The sequence below is a fragment of the Rana temporaria genome, chromosome 1 (assembly GCF_905171775.1).
Source record: "Rana temporaria chromosome 1, aRanTem1.1, whole genome shotgun sequence".
Classification (NCBI taxonomy): Eukaryota; Metazoa; Chordata; class Amphibia; order Anura; family Ranidae; genus Rana; species Rana temporaria.
The window spans coordinates 203,974,350-203,992,427 of record NC_053489.1 but is presented as its reverse complement, the minus strand read 5'-3'; the positions used below and the strand labels follow the sequence as shown (position 1 = coordinate 203,992,427).

Here is an 18,078-nt window from a genome sequence, read left to right as displayed (position 1 = left end):
CCAAAAACATATATATATAAAAAAAAAAAAATTCCTCAGTTTAGGCCGATACGTATTCTTCTACCTATTTTTGGTAAAAAAAAAATCGCAATAAGTGTTTATCGATTGGTTTGCGCAAAAAAAGGATTTTTGTAAATCCATTTCTCTGAGTTCATAGACGGACACAGCCTTCATTGACCTTAGGGTTATGCTTCTTCCTACCAGGAGATTTAGGCAGAATTCTACAGCACTTAAGGTGTTAAAACCTTTCCTTCATGCCACTCCTCCCAGGGGGCGTGACTCCCCCAGGCATAACCCACACCCTGCTCTAGCAGCCTCAGTTCGTAACAAGCAGTACAAACAAAGGAGGGGTGGGTGCTGTGTCCGTCTATGAACTCAGAGAAATGGATTTTACGGTGAGTACAAAAATCCTTTTTTCTCTTTCGTTCATAGACGGACACGGCCTTCATTGACCTTAGGGACGTCCCCCCAAGCAGTGTCAAAAAATTAGAGGGGTGGGAAAAATAACACAGCAAAAACAGGTTACACCCCAAACAAAAACCGGAGTTACTCAACGGAGGAACTCCAACCTTAAACTGCCGCCTGTAACACCTGCGGCCGAAGGAGGCATCAGAAGATGCACTCACATCCACCTTATAAAACTTTGAAAAAGTGTGGACCGACGACCAGGTCACAGCCTTACACACCTGTAACAGAGGCTTGGTGTCGGAAAGCCCAAGAGGCCCCGATCGCCCTGGTCGAATGCGCCGTGACCCGAAAGGGGGGCGCCCGCCCCTTCAGGGCATAGGCCTGAAGCACAACCTGTCGGAACCACCCGGAAATGGTGGCCGACGAGACTGCCAGGCCCTTATTGGGACCGGACACAGACACGAACAGCGAGTCCGACTTCCGGAACGGAGCTGTCGCCGACAAGTAAACTCGAAGGGCCCGAACCACATCCAGAGAATGTAAAATGGCCTCCTTCGGGTTCTTCGGCTGAGGACATAAGGATGGAAGAACAATGTCCTCGTTAATGTGAAAGGCCGAAACGACCTTCGGAAGAAAAGAGGGCTGCGGGCGCAGCACCGCCTTATCCTGATGGATAATCAAGTAGGGGGCCTTGCAGGACAAGGACGCCAGTTCAGACACTCGTCTGATAGAGGTAATAGCTACCAGAAAGACCACCTTCTGCGACAGAGTCAGCAAAGGGATCTCCCGAATGTTCACAAAGGGAGCATGCTGAAGCGCCGAGAGGACCAAATTCAAGTCTCATGAAGGCAGTGGAGGGCGCACCGGAGGGGCCACATGGCGGACCCCCTGCACAAACGTGCGAATCAAGGAGTGCGCCGCCAAGGGACGCTGAAAGTAAACAGCCAGAGCAGAAATCTGACTCTTGATCGTGCTCAAGGCAAGAGTCTGGTCCACTCCCCACTGCAGGAACAGCAGGATCCGGGACACCACGTAAGTACGGGGGTGCCAGTTCATCTCCACACACACAGATGTAGGCCTTCCATGTATGAGGGAAAAAAAACCTACGTGAGGTAGACCCAATAGGCCCAATAGGCCTCGGTCCTTAAGCCCCTGGCTCTCAACAGCCACGCCGCTAAGGCCGGCGGCTGTGAAACAGGGTGGAAGATCGGACCCTGTATCAGAAGATCATTTTCCAGGGGGAAGACGCTAGGGGACGTCTGCCACCAGACGCATTAGGTCCGCGTACTAGAAGCGACGCGGCCAAACCGGAGCAATCAGAACTGATAGAATCCCCACAGCTTCCACTCAGCGCAGCAGGCGAGGAAGAAGCTTCCAAGGAGGGAAGGTGTAAAGTAGGCGATAGTGACCCCAAGGAGCCACCAACGTGCCTGACGCGTCCGCCCACGGGTCCTTAAACCTGGCCACGAACCGTGGCACCTACCGATATAGACGGGACGCTAGAAGGTCCACGCCCGGAGTGCCCCACTTTCGGCACAGAACCCCGAAACACCTGCGGGTGGAGAGACCACTCTCCTTGGCCCCGTGCAGTGCGACTTAGGTAGTCGGCTAGCCAATTCCATAGTCCCGGAATGTACCCGGCCGATAGAGCCGGAACGGACCCTTCGGCCCACCGAAGGATGTGCGCGACCCCCGTCGCTGCAACAGAACTCCATGTGCCTCCCTGATGATCAACCTACGCCAAGGCCGTGGCGTCATCGGACAGGATCCTGACCTGTCGGCCCTGTAGATCCAGGGACCACCTGGCAAGGCAAAGCTTGATTGCTCGGAGCTCCAGAACGTTGATCAGTAGGCAGGATTCCACCTGAGTCCAGTGCCCCTGGACTGATTGGCCCAAGCGCCCCCCCCCCAACCGGAGAGGCTGGCATCCGTCGTGGCCAGCAGAAAAAACAACTTTTTTGGCCCGAAGCACCGGTAACGCCAGCCACCACACCAGGGGAGACATGATCAGATGACTCAATTGAATCTGGTAATCCAGAGATGACGGAAGCTAGTCCCATCATGACAGCCAATCCCCCCGTAGTACCCTGGCGTGGAATTGGACATACGGAACCGCCTCGAACGAGGCCACCAACGGACCCAGAACCTTCCTGCAGAATCGCAGAGATGACCGTTTCTGGGTCGGCAACTGCTGCACAGCAGACAGCAGAATCTGAAGTTTTTCCGTTCGGAGAAAAAACACTCCTGGCCCGGCGGAATCCAGTACTAGTCCCAGGTAACACGTGATAGACACGGCTCCACCAATGCAGAGCTCGAAGAAGCTCAAAGGAGAATGTCGGCCAGACATCCCATGATAACAAAACCCCCCGCTGTCACAGCCGGGCCAGTATCGGGACGAGCACCTTGGCGAAAACCCGCCGAACGGGAAGGACACCAATAAAAATGGTCCCCCCCGACCGCAAAGCACAGAAACTCTGGTGCCTTGAGGATACGCGAACATGTAGGTACGTGTTCATGACATCCAAGGATGCCAGAAAAAAATCCCCCTGACAAAACAAACGAGGGACATGAGGCCCAGGATTGACCGGGCTCCATCCTCCGTGGGGACACAAACAGAATGGAGTAAAACCCCAGAGACCGTTCCAACGAGGGAACTGACACAATCACTCCCCTGACCAGAAGATCCTGGACAGCCCCTGACAGAGCCAACCGGCGAACCGGAGGAGGCCGGAGGGAAAAAACCTGTTTGGCAGACGAGAGAAACTCGATCTTGTACCCCAAGGAAACCACTTCGCAACCCCAACGGTTGGAGAGGAGAGACCTCCACAGAGCCATGAATGTGCGAAGCCAGTCTCCCACCCGAGACACGGGCAGGAGCAGACCTACAGGCGGAAGCAGGTACGTCCGCGGACTTGTTAGGCATGCGGTATCAGGTGCCCTGCTACCCCGCGGCGGGGGTTTAAGCACCATGTAGACCTACCCCCACCGCACAGGGCGGGCGAAAAAACGCTCGGAGGTAGTCAAGGAGGGTCCATGCGCAGGGCAAGGTCCCAAGCCCTTTCCAGACCGTGGGAACAGCATGTGCTCACCACCCGTGGCATCCACAATGATGCCACCCAGGGAAGTCCCAAAAGGACCGTTCCCCCTTAAAGGCCATCACCAAGGCCTCCCTAGAGGACTAGTCCGCAGACCAGCTCCTCAGCCACACAAGGCGGCGCAGAACCCTGCATAGACAGAAGCCCCTGAAAACGTATCCATGGCCGCCTCGCAGAGAAAAGTCTGACCCTGAACGAACGTTCAGTCAGGTCCCAAGAGGACTCGGAAGCCCATTCTTCCAGCTCCTGAAGCAGGAGCTTCGCCCTTCCAGTCGGGGCCTGACCAGGGCCTCGGCCAGAGCCGGCCTCACCGCCCAAACCACCACTGTGAATAGGGAGCGAGCCACGGCCTCTACTCTCCTATCAGCGGGATCCTGAAATGCAGGAGCCCCTTCCACAGGCAATGTGGCGGCCTTGCGCAGTCTGGACATAGGGGGTCCACTGGCGGAGGAGAGACCTATATTTCAAATCCCCCTCAAGGGGGTAACGGGTTGCAAAGTTTTTTGACAAACTTTTTGTGGTGCATCCCATTCCTTGTATAACATATTGTCCAAATAAGGAACACAAGGAACCCTTCAGCAGTGCGTGGCGGTCTGCGGATCCAAAAAGTACTGACACGGTGGTGTCCCCACCACAAACTCAATTTTTAGAGTCTCACGCACCACAGAAAAAAACAAGAGCTCCAACAATTTTGCTGACACTGCAGCAGACATCCTCACTATCCATGTGGGTCAAGTCCGCAGCCTCTGACAAACCAGAACCAGATTCCATGTCAGAGACATCCCCAGAAGCAGGCTCCAGGAGGGGGCGCTTTTTTACCCCCCATCCGGGCACTAGCTGCTTCAAACCTGGCAAGAAAACCCAGGATAGCCACATAAACAGATGTGGCAGGGGAAGGGACGCTAAGGGTTAACTCAGGCCTAGTGGAGAGGGAGACCTGGCTCAGGTTCCATAGTGCCAGCGCTGAGACACCCCTCCTGCAAGGCAGGACAAAAAAATCCCCACTGGTCACCTCCCTGCAGCTAAAGGAGAGCATGGGGGGCCACTGGTACTCACCACCTCACCTGGTGCAGCGCGGTCCGAGAAGGACAGGGTGTGCTGAGAGCCGTGCAGCGCTGTGTCAGGTTTCCCCTGAGAAACAGCCGAGGTGATTGCCGCACCAACAGCCGCCACACGAGGCAGACGAAAATATGAAGATGGCCGCCGAATGCTGAAAAAACAGCATAGGACTACAAGAAAATGGCCGCCGGGCTATATAAGGCTAGGCTCCGGCAAAATGGCCGCCAATGACGCAGATTTAAAAAGACAGTGACTTTTTTTTTTTAGCAACTGTCACACAGAAACACTTCACAGCACACTGCAAAGGCCCAGAAGTGAACACCACAGCCCCCTGCAGTGACACACACACAGCCCCTGCTACACCCGGCCCAGTGACATGAGCCCCAGAAAAAAAAACCCTCACAGCCGCCACCCAAAAAGGGAAGGAGGGAGAGGAATAAGGGAGAGAGGAAAGCAGGGAAAACCCTCAGTCGACCTCCCAAGGGAAACATTCCAGCCAGACCACTTACCTGAGTAAGGGGCCACTACTTACCTGTCTTGCGACTACCCGGCTGGAGGTATCCCAGACAGAACCAACGTCCGCGAACGGCATGGCTGTCGGCCAGACACACTGACAAGGCCATAAAAGACCGGTCATATGTGTGCCCTAGAACCGAAGTTCCCCGGCCGCCCCTGGAGCAACGGGGCCTGTCGTGGACGTCCCAAAGCTGAGCTGAGAGCCGGCACACGCTTGAAGGCCGAACATGGGGGGACTACAAGGGTCGAGGACCCAGCCTGTCACCCAGTCGGCTGTTGATAGAAGAATCGCAGGATTCAAAAATGCAGGAACAAAATAATAAAAAGCGAGAAAAATCGCAAGAAAAAACTCCAGAGTCCAGGAACTCCAGAGAGAGCCTGACCTCCTGTCGTTAGGCAGAAAACAAACTGAGGCTGCTAGAGCAGGGTGTGGGTTATGCCTGGGGGAGCCACGCCCCCTGGGAGGAGCGGCATGAAGGAAAGGTTTTAACACCTTAAGTGCTGTAGAATTCTGCCTAAATCTCCTGGTAGGAAGAAGCATAACCCTAAGGTCAATTAAGGCGGTGTCCGTCTATGAACGAAAGAGAAATTTATAGCGTTTACAAAATAGGGGATAGTTTTATTGCATTTTTATAAAAAATTTTTTTTTACTACTAATGGCGGCGATCAGCGATTTTTTTCGTGACTGCGACATTATGGCAGACACTTCGGACAATTTTGACACATTTTTGGGACCATTGTCATTTTCACAGCAAAAAATGCATTTAAATTGCATTGTTTATTGTGAAAATGACAGTTGCAGTTTGGGAGTTAACCACAGGGGGCGCTGTAGGAGTTAGGGTTCACCTAGTGTGTGTTTACAACTGTAGGGGGGTGTGGCTGTAGGACTGACGTCATCGATCGAGTCTCCCTATAAAAGGGATCACTCGATCGATGCAGCCGCCACAGTGAAGCACGGGGAAGCCGTGTTTACATACGGCTCTCCCCGTTCTTTAGCTCCGGGGAGCAATCGCGACGGAGTGGCTATAAACAAATAGCCGCGCCGTCGTCCCGGATCGCTCCCCGCAGGAATCCGACCGCCGCATGTAGCGGGGGGTCCCGATCGGACCCCCGAAAAGGCAGGGACGTACATGTACACCTATACGTGCCATTCTGTGGACGTACATATACATGCGGCGGTCGTCAAGTGGTTAAAGTGAGGTAAACCTGTATGGTTATTATTTACTATGATAGGATTATTATCTTCATTTATTAGCAGGTGACTGCGGCCCTCCATGCATTCACATACATGGAATCTGGCCTTTAAGGCTGCATTCACACCTGAGCGACAAAATGCCCGACGCCGGACGCTTCTGCCGCTAGAGGGGAGAATTCCCATTGCTGTCTATGGAGATGGTTCACATCTCATAGACGCCGAACGCCTGTTGCCTGAAAAAAAGTCCCGGACCCTTTTTTTCAGGCGACAGTGGCGTTTTCCCATTGACAGCAATGGGAAGACTTTTGAAAAAAAAAAAAAAAAAATTGAAAGTTTCACACCCGCGGCAAAATACGCCGCTACCGCCGAACGCGGCTGTCGCTCAGGTGTGAATGGGGTCTTAGTGGAAAAAGGTTGCCTAGGCCATCATTATGTAGAGCAACAATTCTTTTTTTTTTCAGATCCTCAGAGTTCTTTGCCATGAGGTGCCATGTTGAACTTCCAGTGACCAGTATGAAAGAGTGAGAGCGATAACACCAACACACCAGCTCCCCATTTACACCTGAGACCTTGTAACAAGTCACATGACACCAGGGAGGGAAATGGCTAATTGGGTCCAGTTTGGACATTTTCACTTAGGAGTGTACTCACTTTTGTTGCCAGCAGTTTAGACATTAATGGCTGTGTGTTTTATTTTGAGGGGACAGCAAATTTTACACTGTTACATGAGCTGTACACTCACTACTTTACATTGTAGCAAAGTGTCATTTTGTCAGCGTTGTCACATGAAAATATATATTTACAAAAATGTTAGGGTGTACACACCTTTGCAAGATAGTGTAGGTATATACCATATGTACGCTGCAGTGGAGACACTAGGAAAACAAACAATTGTACACTTACCTTTCTTGCTGCCTATCCTTGGCAGAATACAATTCCCACCATTTTCTTGTAGATGGTTAAATGAGGCTATTCTCACTTTTATAGTTACTGAGCTTGTGGATTAGATGGGGGTGGAGCACCAACCATATGTATGCTACCATAGATAGGCACCAGGATTCCCATAATTATAATATATTCTCCACAATTTGGATGTCATAGTGCATAACCCCCATGTACCTTCATATGCCGTGTGCCCTCATCCCGCTATTTATTTAAATGCAAATAAATACTAGAAATGCTTTAACATACATATTAACTAGAACTAATATTACCATTTTTATTTAATGGGATGCGTTAATGTAGCAGTTTTGTTAGTTATACCTCTTGCTGAGTTAATTGTTTTTTAACCAACCAAGCCACCATAATTGGCTTAGCAGATATAAAAAATTACACCATGAACTACTTCACTACCACCAAATGTATACATCCTCCTATTGAGGTGTTTATACTAGGATCATGATCCCAGTAAAAAAAATTTCAGCAGCAGATTGCCTATAATGTAAAAGTGATGCAAATGGCTATACAACAGACACTCGATCACTTTAGGAGGAGGCGGTAGAAAGTGGTCACTTCTAAGTTTGATCAATTGCTTTGAAAGCCAGGAGCGATCTGAGGTTTAAAATACCACAATTCTCTCCATAAAGTGACCCTGTCAGGGCTCATGCTATCACAAGGAATGTTGTTCGTCACTTGTGATAGCAATAAAGTTGATCCAAAAAAACGTTTAAAACACCCCTGTCCGAAGGCAAACACACACAGGTCCCACACGCACATGTAAATGCACCACACACAGGAGTAATACACAAAGAGAAAACAAGGATGCGCCAATCTAAGTGCAGTATAAAGGGCTTTTAATAAAATAGACGAAATACACAGCTAAATGGCTACTCACAATTAATAGGAGGTTACAGGCATATCAGGTAAGTGTGGTCCGTGGTCACTGGTGTCCGATATGTCCTGGTTCTTAGAGAGGTCTGCACAAGTCGGGGGAGCTGTAGATGGAGCAGTCTGGCACTGAAGACAACCATAGGGGAGGACAGCAAACCGTGCAGAGAGCCGTACAGGACGGCGTGCGTCTTAGGGTGGAATGCAAACAGAGATCGTCGCACTGGAAGTGACGTGGCGTGGCCTACGAGAACGGACCAATCGGATGACGCGTTTCACAGCTCCGCTGTTTCATCAGATCCATGGCGTCCAATCAAGGACGTTGTCTTATATACAAAGGGGGATGCTGCTAAAAGGTCAACCGGATGCAAATACAAGGAGAAAATGATATCTATACAGCACAAATCGATGAAAATATCAGCACAGACATTAAAGAATAATCAAATGGAGTAAAATTTTAAAAATGTAATCCTAAAAGTAATAAAATCTTAATCTAATTCTGATACTCAAAACGGAAATGCTCTGACAGAATTTTGGGAAGCCACAAGGGGGGGTAATTTTTCAAAAATAGCAATAGACCCCATAAAAAATAATATATATATATATATATATATATATATATATATATATATATATATATGAGAGAGATAACCTTTAATATAACTTTTACATTATGCTATTTAAAAAAATTATTTTAACCAGTTAATCACCGCCCTATAGCCGAAATACAGCTACAAGGCGGTTGCTTAACAAGGATCACGGTAAAGGGCCAATGAAATCGGCTCTTTACCACGTGATCGCGCGGTCCTATGATGGCGCGATCACAAATGTAAACAAACCTGGCAAACAGGTCGTTTCCAGGTCAACTCTCTCTTCTCCTTGCAGCGTGAGAGAAGAGGAGAGAGATACAAGACAAAAAGTGAGTGCCCAGCAGTGCCCCATCTGTGCCCAAACAGTGCCATCTGTGCCCACCAGTGCTGCCTGCTAATCAGCGACCCTAGAGCCACAGCAGTTCACACCAGTTCCACCTGCACAACTGCAGTGCCGCCTGCTAATCAGCAACCCTAGAGCCACAGCACTGCAACCAGAGCCACAGCAGTTCACACCAGTGCCACCTTTGCCCATCAGTTCCACCTGCGCCACTGCAGTGCCACCAGTGTTCTGCAGTGCAGCCTCACTAGCCACCAGTATGGCAAAAAAATATTTTACCACCGAGGAGGCCTTCCAGTAACTATGTGCGACTGATGAGAGCTGCAGGGAGCTCTCTTGAGTCTGTCCGATTCGGCCTATGAGCCTGTAACAAGCAGCGGGTCTGATACAGAATCGGAGGAGGAATGTGTGCCCACTAAAAGAAGGCGTTCTGGCATGGAGCAGCAGCAGCCTACTACTAGCAGCACAGTGCAGTCCACCCCGCGAGCAGTGCCGTCCACCCCGCGAGCAGTGCAACAAAGGCCAGGCACCAGTAGGATGTCCTCTCTGGCCCAAAGGGATAGGGGCCATGCCAGCCTTCCCTATGGCCTTCAAAACCCCCTGTGGCTGCCTTCTAATTCTGGAGCAACAAATATCCCCCATTTCACCGCCCAGCCAGGTGTCCAGGTGAACACCGATAATTTTGCCATGATAGATTTTTTTTATTTGCTTTTTACCGAAGAATTATCATCCATTGTGGCCCAGTGCAACCTCTACACTCAGCAGTTCATAGAAAGCAACCCTGATTCCAGTTATGCCCGCCCCTTTGAGTGGAGAGAACTGACCGTAGAGGAGCTCAAAATATTTTTAGGCCTAACCTTCAATATGGGTCTCTCAAAAAAAAAACAATCCTACTCCTATTGGTCTACCAAAGCCATCCACCACATGCCAGTCTTCTCATCCCGTATGACCAAATCGCGATAATTTATGATTCTACGGTTCCTCCACTATAATGATAACACCCAGTGCCCCTCCCAGAAATGACCCTTCTTTTGACAAATTATTTAAAATTCGGCCACTCCTAATTTTTTTCTCTGAAAAATTCCCCGTTATATACCCCTGAACAGAATATATCCATAGTTGAGTCCCTTGTGAAATTCTCCGGCAGGCTGGGCATCAAACAGTTCATCCCCAGCAAAAGGGCCCGATATGGGGTGAAAATGTACAAACTGTGCGACCGAGACATGGGGTACATCTACTCTTTCCTTGTATATGAAGGGAAGGACTCCCAACTGCATCCCCCCCGAATGCCCAGAGTATATTGGAAGCAGTGGAAAAGTGGTCTGGGAGCTTATCTATCCGCTCCTTGGAAAGGGATACCACTTTTATGTGGACAATTTTTATACCAGCTTGCCCGTTTCACAATCTACACCGGAGAGACACCCCAGCATGTGGCACAGTAAGAACCAACAGAAAGGGCTTCCCACAAAAATTGGTCAATCAGAAGCTAAGACGAGGAGAGACGTCATCTTTGCGGAACCAGGAGCTATTGGCTGTCAAGTGGAGGGACAAACGAGACGTCCACATGCTCACCACCATCCACGACAACACCTACGTGGAAGTCCCCAAAAGAAAAGGCCCAGTCCAGAAACCATCTTGTGTCTACGATTACAATTTGTTTATGGGAGGAGTGTACTTCAACGATCAGATGATTGAATCCTACCTTCCCTCAAGAAAATCCCGTCACTGGTACAAAAAAGTGTACATTTATTTTTTCAGTTTGGCCTTCTATAACTAAAATAAAAGTGCAACACCAGGCCTAGTGGCACAACTCAGCGCCTTGGTGCGAAGTAATTAATGATATATTGATTAAGACAACCAATCAATATTAGTGGTCGTATCGGATAACCGAAATTATCTTAGTGACTCAACAGTACAATTAGAACCATGGATATGTTACCATATTCTATCCAAAGAACAAAACAGGTAATTGTGTGAGAGCAGCTATTTAAACGCACTGTCAAAGACACATGCAGCAAAACATATATAAAAAAATCAAAATAAAAGAACAAAAATAGTCCAAAATGGAAAAACAGCGCTTGATTATTGGTTGATAATGTCCAATTTCATATGTAGCATTCATCTGGTGACGGATTTGAAGATCTTATAAGTGAAGACAGGCTATAGTAATCCTACACCTTTTCCCAGAAAAGTCACCACGCGTGGGGCACACTCCCCTTAGGGGTACTCACTCACCAGAATGATAGATTATAGGCAGTAAAGGGTATCTTTGCACTGGATCATCCGTTCTCAAGTTGGGGTCAATGCAGGCAGAGCTCCACATAAAAACACAAAAGGGTACCAGACATAGTGTAAACTCGTTTATTATTCTTAAAAAGAAACAATCCCTTCACATAAAACGACCCCCGCTCCGAATGCACGTACCGTTTAGTAGATGTAAACAAGCATGGTACGAAAGTGGCAGTGTCTTCCGACTGGTGTCCGATTCCCCAGAGGATAGTAGCAGTACAAAAACGCTAAGCACCTTACTGGATGTAATGTTTGGGGTATCAAAAACTGCGCCCGACTGATAACCCACTACTGCGCCAAATGGAAAGAAGTTGAAGCGCCTAGCTGCTGTTTAGATAAATAATATGTGAAATAAAGAAATATAATATGTGCATCAAGTGCCAATATAAAACCACAGCGCTATGAGAATAAATAAATATTCAAATCTAAATATACAAGTGTACAAAGTGATATCACAATTATAAGCGAATAAACTCATATATATGAAAACATGCTAAAAAAGTGAAAAAAGTTTGTGATGTTACAAAAACGTGAAGTATTTAAAGGAAAGTTCGTGTGACTTCAAAAAAGTTGTTCCACTCTTCCAGGACTTCCACCACACCTCAGTGTTCAGTGCTCCAATCCCCCTCACAGTGGACACTCACCACAAAATTATGCCTCCCACTCTCGTGTTTGGCTAATGAGCTTATAGCAAGAGTATCTCCAAGGTGTCATCAATATGAATCCCAGTGTCGATAACGAGGATATTTCCAAAATAAAATGCAAAAAAAGGAAAGAAAGTGCACAATAGTGTAAAAACGTAAGACCAGTTTATTAAAACACTCAAATGAACCTTCAAAAGTTGCACTCACAAAACCAGCTTTGTGTGATAACAGATCACTGCACACTTCAAACTCCTTAACTGCAGATAACAGTGGTCACGGCGGACCCTCGATTAACTGGATGATCTCACCACAATCCTTGGCACAGCATATCACTTCAAACGATACCTCCTTAGCTCGATAGTGCAAACCAGCTAAGAGATGGCTACAAACAGTCCTAGATGTAACTTGTAACTTTTTTCAAACATGGATTAGGCCACGCCCCGACATGTTTCGACTTCCTGTCTTATTCATGGGTATGGCCGAATCCCCCATTTCCCTCTTTTATATATGCTCAGGGATAGTAGCACCGAATAAAATCAGAGAGTGACGATTAACACACCGCCCCTTGCGTGTGTGCATCGTATCATCTGATAGCGAAAGCGTCACCCGATCACGTGTGATTCCGCGTCCAATGGGGTGAGAGCATCGCCGTTTCTATGGGCGGGAGTTGTGTATAGCGTCTCACTCGTCACTTCAGCTGCGATGAGCGCAACCAATCCTGCTGCGCTTCTCTTGTATCCAATCGCCTTGCCAGAAGATGACGAATGAGCATAAGCTATCGTCAGGGTGCCGCGTTGTCCTGACAACGGGGAACGCGACCAACTAGTCACGTGTACCCCGTAGCCAATAGACAATCTTCGCAGCATAAGCCCAGACGGAAGTGCAGTGTACATCTAGTACACAGACATATCACACAGCAGTTTACAAAAACTACCAAATTAGTATTAAAAAATGAGAGTGTGTGAGCATAATAACAATTACCAAATACTGGGGATAAAACTTGATCTTAAAGATTGATCTTAAAAAGGGGGGCGGTCTCTCGAGAGTCCCCGTGACCACCAATCCTCAGTCATGGCACACATCTCAATACTAGTCATACATTCATTAGGTAAATAAAATACATACATTATTGGAAGTTAAAATTAGCACTATAACTTTGATCTGATATGCATATAAAAAAATATATAAAAATATACTTTGAACAAAAGTACTTTAAATATATAAATTATGTATAAAATTAATGTATTAAAATATGATGTATACATCTACACATTACCACGAGAGTACCAAGAGCCAATCATTCGGATCAATGTGCCTTTAAGTAACTCTCGTGCATATGAGTGAGCACATAAATTAAAATTAAATATTAAACGATTAATCATGGAATGAATGGTCAATAGTCAATATTGATTACGGATAAACCAATTTACATGAGTACCAGACATCAAAATGACCAGATAAATTAAATTAAATAGAATCTAGGTGTCTGACCATAATACTGATAACTGTAGAGAAAAGGGTTTAAACTGGTATCACCCATGCTAATTAGCTTAATATCTTACAGTTCAGTAGTTGGATACAACCCAGAAACGAACAATAGAAGAAAAAATATATATTTTTATATTCACCCATAGCATATATAAATGATATAGATAAACACCTGAATGTGGAGAATATGGTAGAGAGGCTGTATATCTCAAGAGTTATTAATAAAACAGTTGAGGTCAACCTCTATATTTAACCCCCGAGGCTGAAGACATTTAAGCAGATATATCCACTGGGTTTCGCGCTGTGAGAGGTCCCTTATTCTATTTGAACCCCTCCAACCGAAATATACCACGTCAATGCCACAGAATTGGATTAAAGATGGATCCTGTTTATGTCTCTTTTTAAAATGCATCGAGACGCTATGATATTCAAAGCCCTTTTTTATGTTCGCTAGATGTTCAGCGATTCGCACCCTAAGCAATCTCTTGGTTCTCCCCACATAGAGTAGACCACATGGACACCAAAGTAAATAAACCACGTAGGAGGAGTTACACGTGCTAAACTCTTTAATCTCAAACGGACTGCCATCACTTCCTACTACTTGACATTTCCCCCTGTTGTGTATTTTTACTGTTCGACAACATATGCACCCTGGAAGAGTGGAACAACTTTTTTGAAGTCACACGAACTTTCCTTTAAATACTTCACGTTTTTGTAACATCACGAACTTTTTTCACTTTTTTAGCATGTTTTCATATATATGAGTTTATTCGCTTATAATTGTGATATCACTTTGTACACTTGTATATTTAGATTTGAATATTTATTTATTCTCATAGCGCTGTGGTTTTATATTGGCACTTGATGCACATATTATATTTCTTTATTTCACCTTACTGGATGGGACGCCCGTGGAGCGCACACATGGAGGGCACACGTCACTTCCGGATCGCCGCTGTTGTCCCGCCCTGAGGGCGGCGATCCAGAAGTGACGTGTGCGCTCCACGGGCGTCCCATCCAGTAAGGTGCTTGAAAATGGGCACAAACGCCAGAAGAGATGCCGGGTGTGTCAGAAGAGACACCACAGTTTATTGTCCCGATTGTCCTTCCCAACCAGGCCTCTGTTTAGGTGTATGTTTCCGCCGTTACCATACTGCTCCAGATTATTAGGTAAAAAAAAATCAAATTTCCTGTCATTTTCCTCCACACCCCTGATGCCACTGCACTGTACATACCTCTGCCTTCTCCGGAACAGACCCTGGACTGTTATACAACCACGCTTTTGCCTAACGCTAAAAATACCTCTGCCATCTCCGGAACTGACCCTGGCTTGTTTTACGACCACGCTTCTGCCCAACGCTTAACTGTACCTACCTCTGCCTGCTCTGGAATTGACCCTGGTCTGTTATACGACCACGCTTCTGCCTAACGCTTAACTGTACCTACCTCTGCCTGCTCTGGAACTGACCCTGGACTGTTTGACCACGTTTTTTGCCTGCCTTTTGGATTGATCTTTTACCCTGCTATGCTAGTGAGAACACAGGGGTCTCACATATGTGAGGGGCTCCAGAATTGTTTTTCTGGATGAAAAAAAAGGATTTTTGTACTCACCGTAAAATCCATTTCTCTGAGTTCATAGACGGACACAGCATCCTTTGACCTTAGGGTTATGTTCCTCCTACCAGGAGATTTTAGGCAGAATTCTTACAGCACCCAAGGTGTTAAAACTTTCCTTCATGCCGCTCCTCCCAGGGGGCGTGGCTCCCCCAGGCATAACCCACACCCTGCTCCAGCAGCTTCAGTTCGTAACAAGCAGTACAAACCAAGGAGGGGTGGGTGCTGTGTCCGTCTATGAACTCAGAGAAATGGATTTTACGGTGAGTACAAAAATCCTTTTTTCTCTTTCGTTCATAGACGGACACAGCATCCTTTGACCTTAGGGACGTCCCCAAGCAGTGTCAAAAAAACGAGGGGTGGGAAAAATAACACAGCAAACAACAGGTTACACCCCAAACAAAACCGGAGTTACTCAACGGAGGAACTCCAACCTTAAACTGCCGCCTGTAACACCCTGCGGCCGAATGAGGCATCAGAAGATGCACTCACATCCACCTTATAAAACTTTGAAAAAGTGTGGACCGACGACCAGGTCGCAGCCTTACACACCTGTAACACAGAGGCTTGGTGTCGGAAAGCCCAGGAGGCTCCAATCGCCCTGGTCGAATGCGCCGTGACCCGAAAGGGAGGCGCCCGCCCCTTCAGGGCGTAGGCCTGAAGCACAACCTGTCGGATCCACCTGGAAATGGTGGCCGACGAGACTGCCAGGCCCTTACTGGGACCGGACACAGACACGAACAGCGAGTCCGACTTCCGGAACGGAGCTGTCGCCGACAAGTAAACTCGAAGGGCCCGAACCACATCCAGAGAATGTAAAACGGCTTCCTTCGGGTTCTTCGGCTGAGGACATAATGATTGAACAACAATGTCCTCGTTAATGTGAAAGGCCGAAACGACCTTCGGAAGAAAAGAAGGTCGCGGGCGCAGCACCGCCTTATCCTGATGGATGACCAAGTAGGGGGCCTTGCAAGACAAGGCCGCCAGCTCAGACACTCGTCTGATAGAGGTAATAGCTACCAGAAAGACCACCTTCTGCGACAAAGTCAGCAAGGGGATCTCCCGAATGTCCTCAAAGGGGGCACGCTGAAGCGCCGAGAGGACCAAGTTCAAGTCCCACATGCCGGACCCCCTGCACAAACGTGCGAACCAAAGAGTGCGCTGCCACGGGACGCTGAAAATAAACAGCCAGAGCAGAAATCCGACTCTTGATCGTGCTCAAGGCAAGAGCCTGGTCCACTCCCCGCTGTAGGAACAGCAGGATCCGGGACACCACGTAAGTACGGGGGTGCCACTTCATCTCCTCACACATAGAGATGTATGCTTTCCATGTACGATGATAAATTTTTCGAGAAGTGGACTTCCGTGCACATATCATGGTAGAGATTACCGGGCCCGACAGGCCCCGGTCCTTCAGTACCTGGTTCTCAACAGCCACGCCGTTAAAGCCAGTGACCGTAAAGCAGGATGGAAGATCGGGCCCTGAGACAGGAGATCTTCCCTCAGAGGCAGGCGCCAGGGGGCGTCTGCCACCAGACGTACCAGGTCCGCTTACCAAGAGCGACGCGGCCAATCTGGGGCGATCAGGATCGTTGGAATCCCTTCGGCTTCCACCCTGCGCAGCAGGCGGGGTAGGAGCCTTAGAGGAGGGAAGGCGTAAATCAGGTGATATTGACCCCAGGGAGCCACTAACGCGTCTGACGCGTCTGCCCACGGGTCCCTTGACCTGGCCACAAACCGTGGTACCTTCCGATTGAGACGGGACGCCAGAAGGTCCACGTCTGGAGTGCCCCATTTTTGACACAGGATCTGAAAAACCTCCGGGTGGAGAGACCACTCCCCTTGATCCAGAGTCGTGCGACTTAGGAAGTCGGCTTGCCAATTCAGAACTCCCGGAATGTATACCGCTGACAGGGCCGGAACGGACCTTTCGGCCCACCGAAGTATGTGAGCGACCTCCGTCGCCGCGGCCGAGCTCCTTGTGCCGCCCTGATGATTGACGTACGCCACGGCCGTGGCGTTGTCGGACTGGATCCTGACAGGACGGCCCTGCAGCTCCAGGGACCACCTGACAAGGCACAGCTTGATCGCTCGGAGCTCCAGGATATTGATCGGCAGACGGGACTCCTCCTGAGTCCAACGCCCCTGGGCTGACTGGGTGCCCCAGACGCCCCCCCAGCCGAAGAGGCTGGCATCCGTCGTGACCACTGTCCAGCGGCACGGAAGAAAAGACTTCCCGGACCGAAGAACCGGAGACGTCAGCCACCATGCCAGGGAAGACTTGGCCAGATGGCTCAACCGAATCTGGCGATCCAGAGAAGATGGGACCCTGTCCCATCGTGACAGAATCTCCTTCTGTAGTACCCTGGTGTGGAATTGGGCATACGGAACCGCCTCGAAGGAGGCCACCATCAGACCCAGAACCCGCATGCAGAAGCGAAGAGACGACCACTTCTGGGTCGACAACTGTCTCACTGCAGATTGCAGGGTCCGCAGTTTTTCCGATGGGAGGAACACTTTTGCCTCCCCCGAATCCAAAACCAGCCCCAGGTGTTCCAGCCTCTGGGACGGAACCAACACTGATTTTTTGAGATTCAGAAGCCAGCCGAACTCCTGCAGAGTCCGACACGTGATGGACACGTCCTCCTCTAACTCTGAGCTTGAAAAAGCTCTCAGGAGAAGGTCGTCCAGGTATCCCACGATAGCGATCCCTCGCTGCCTTAGCAAGGCCAGGATCGGGGCGAGCACCTTGGTGAACACCCGTGGTGCCGACGCCAGCCCGAACGGGAGGGCCACGAATTGATAGTGGTCCTCCCCGATCGCAAAACGCAGATACCTTTGGTGGCTTGTGCAAACGGGGACATGCAGGTATGCGTCCATGATGTCCAAGGACGCCATGAAGTCCCCCTGGTGGAGGGCCGCTATGATAGAACGGACCGACTCCATCCTGAATCGCTGCACCTTGACAAAGGAGTTGAGGGCCTTTAGGTCCAGGACAGGGCGAACCCCTCCC

General features: G+C 48.8%; 1 long non-coding RNA gene across 1 annotated transcript; it reads right to left on the bottom strand.

The window, feature by feature from the left end:
* Positions 1-10,111: 10,111 nt before the first annotated feature.
* LOC120935745 lies at positions 10,112-14,566 on the bottom strand. Its single transcript, XR_005748512.1, has 2 exons — positions 14,344-14,566; positions 10,112-11,554 (listed from the first exon to the last, which is right to left on the bottom strand). It is a non-coding gene; the product is annotated as an uncharacterized LOC120935745 (long non-coding RNA).
* Positions 14,567-18,078: the final 3,512 nt, after the last annotated feature.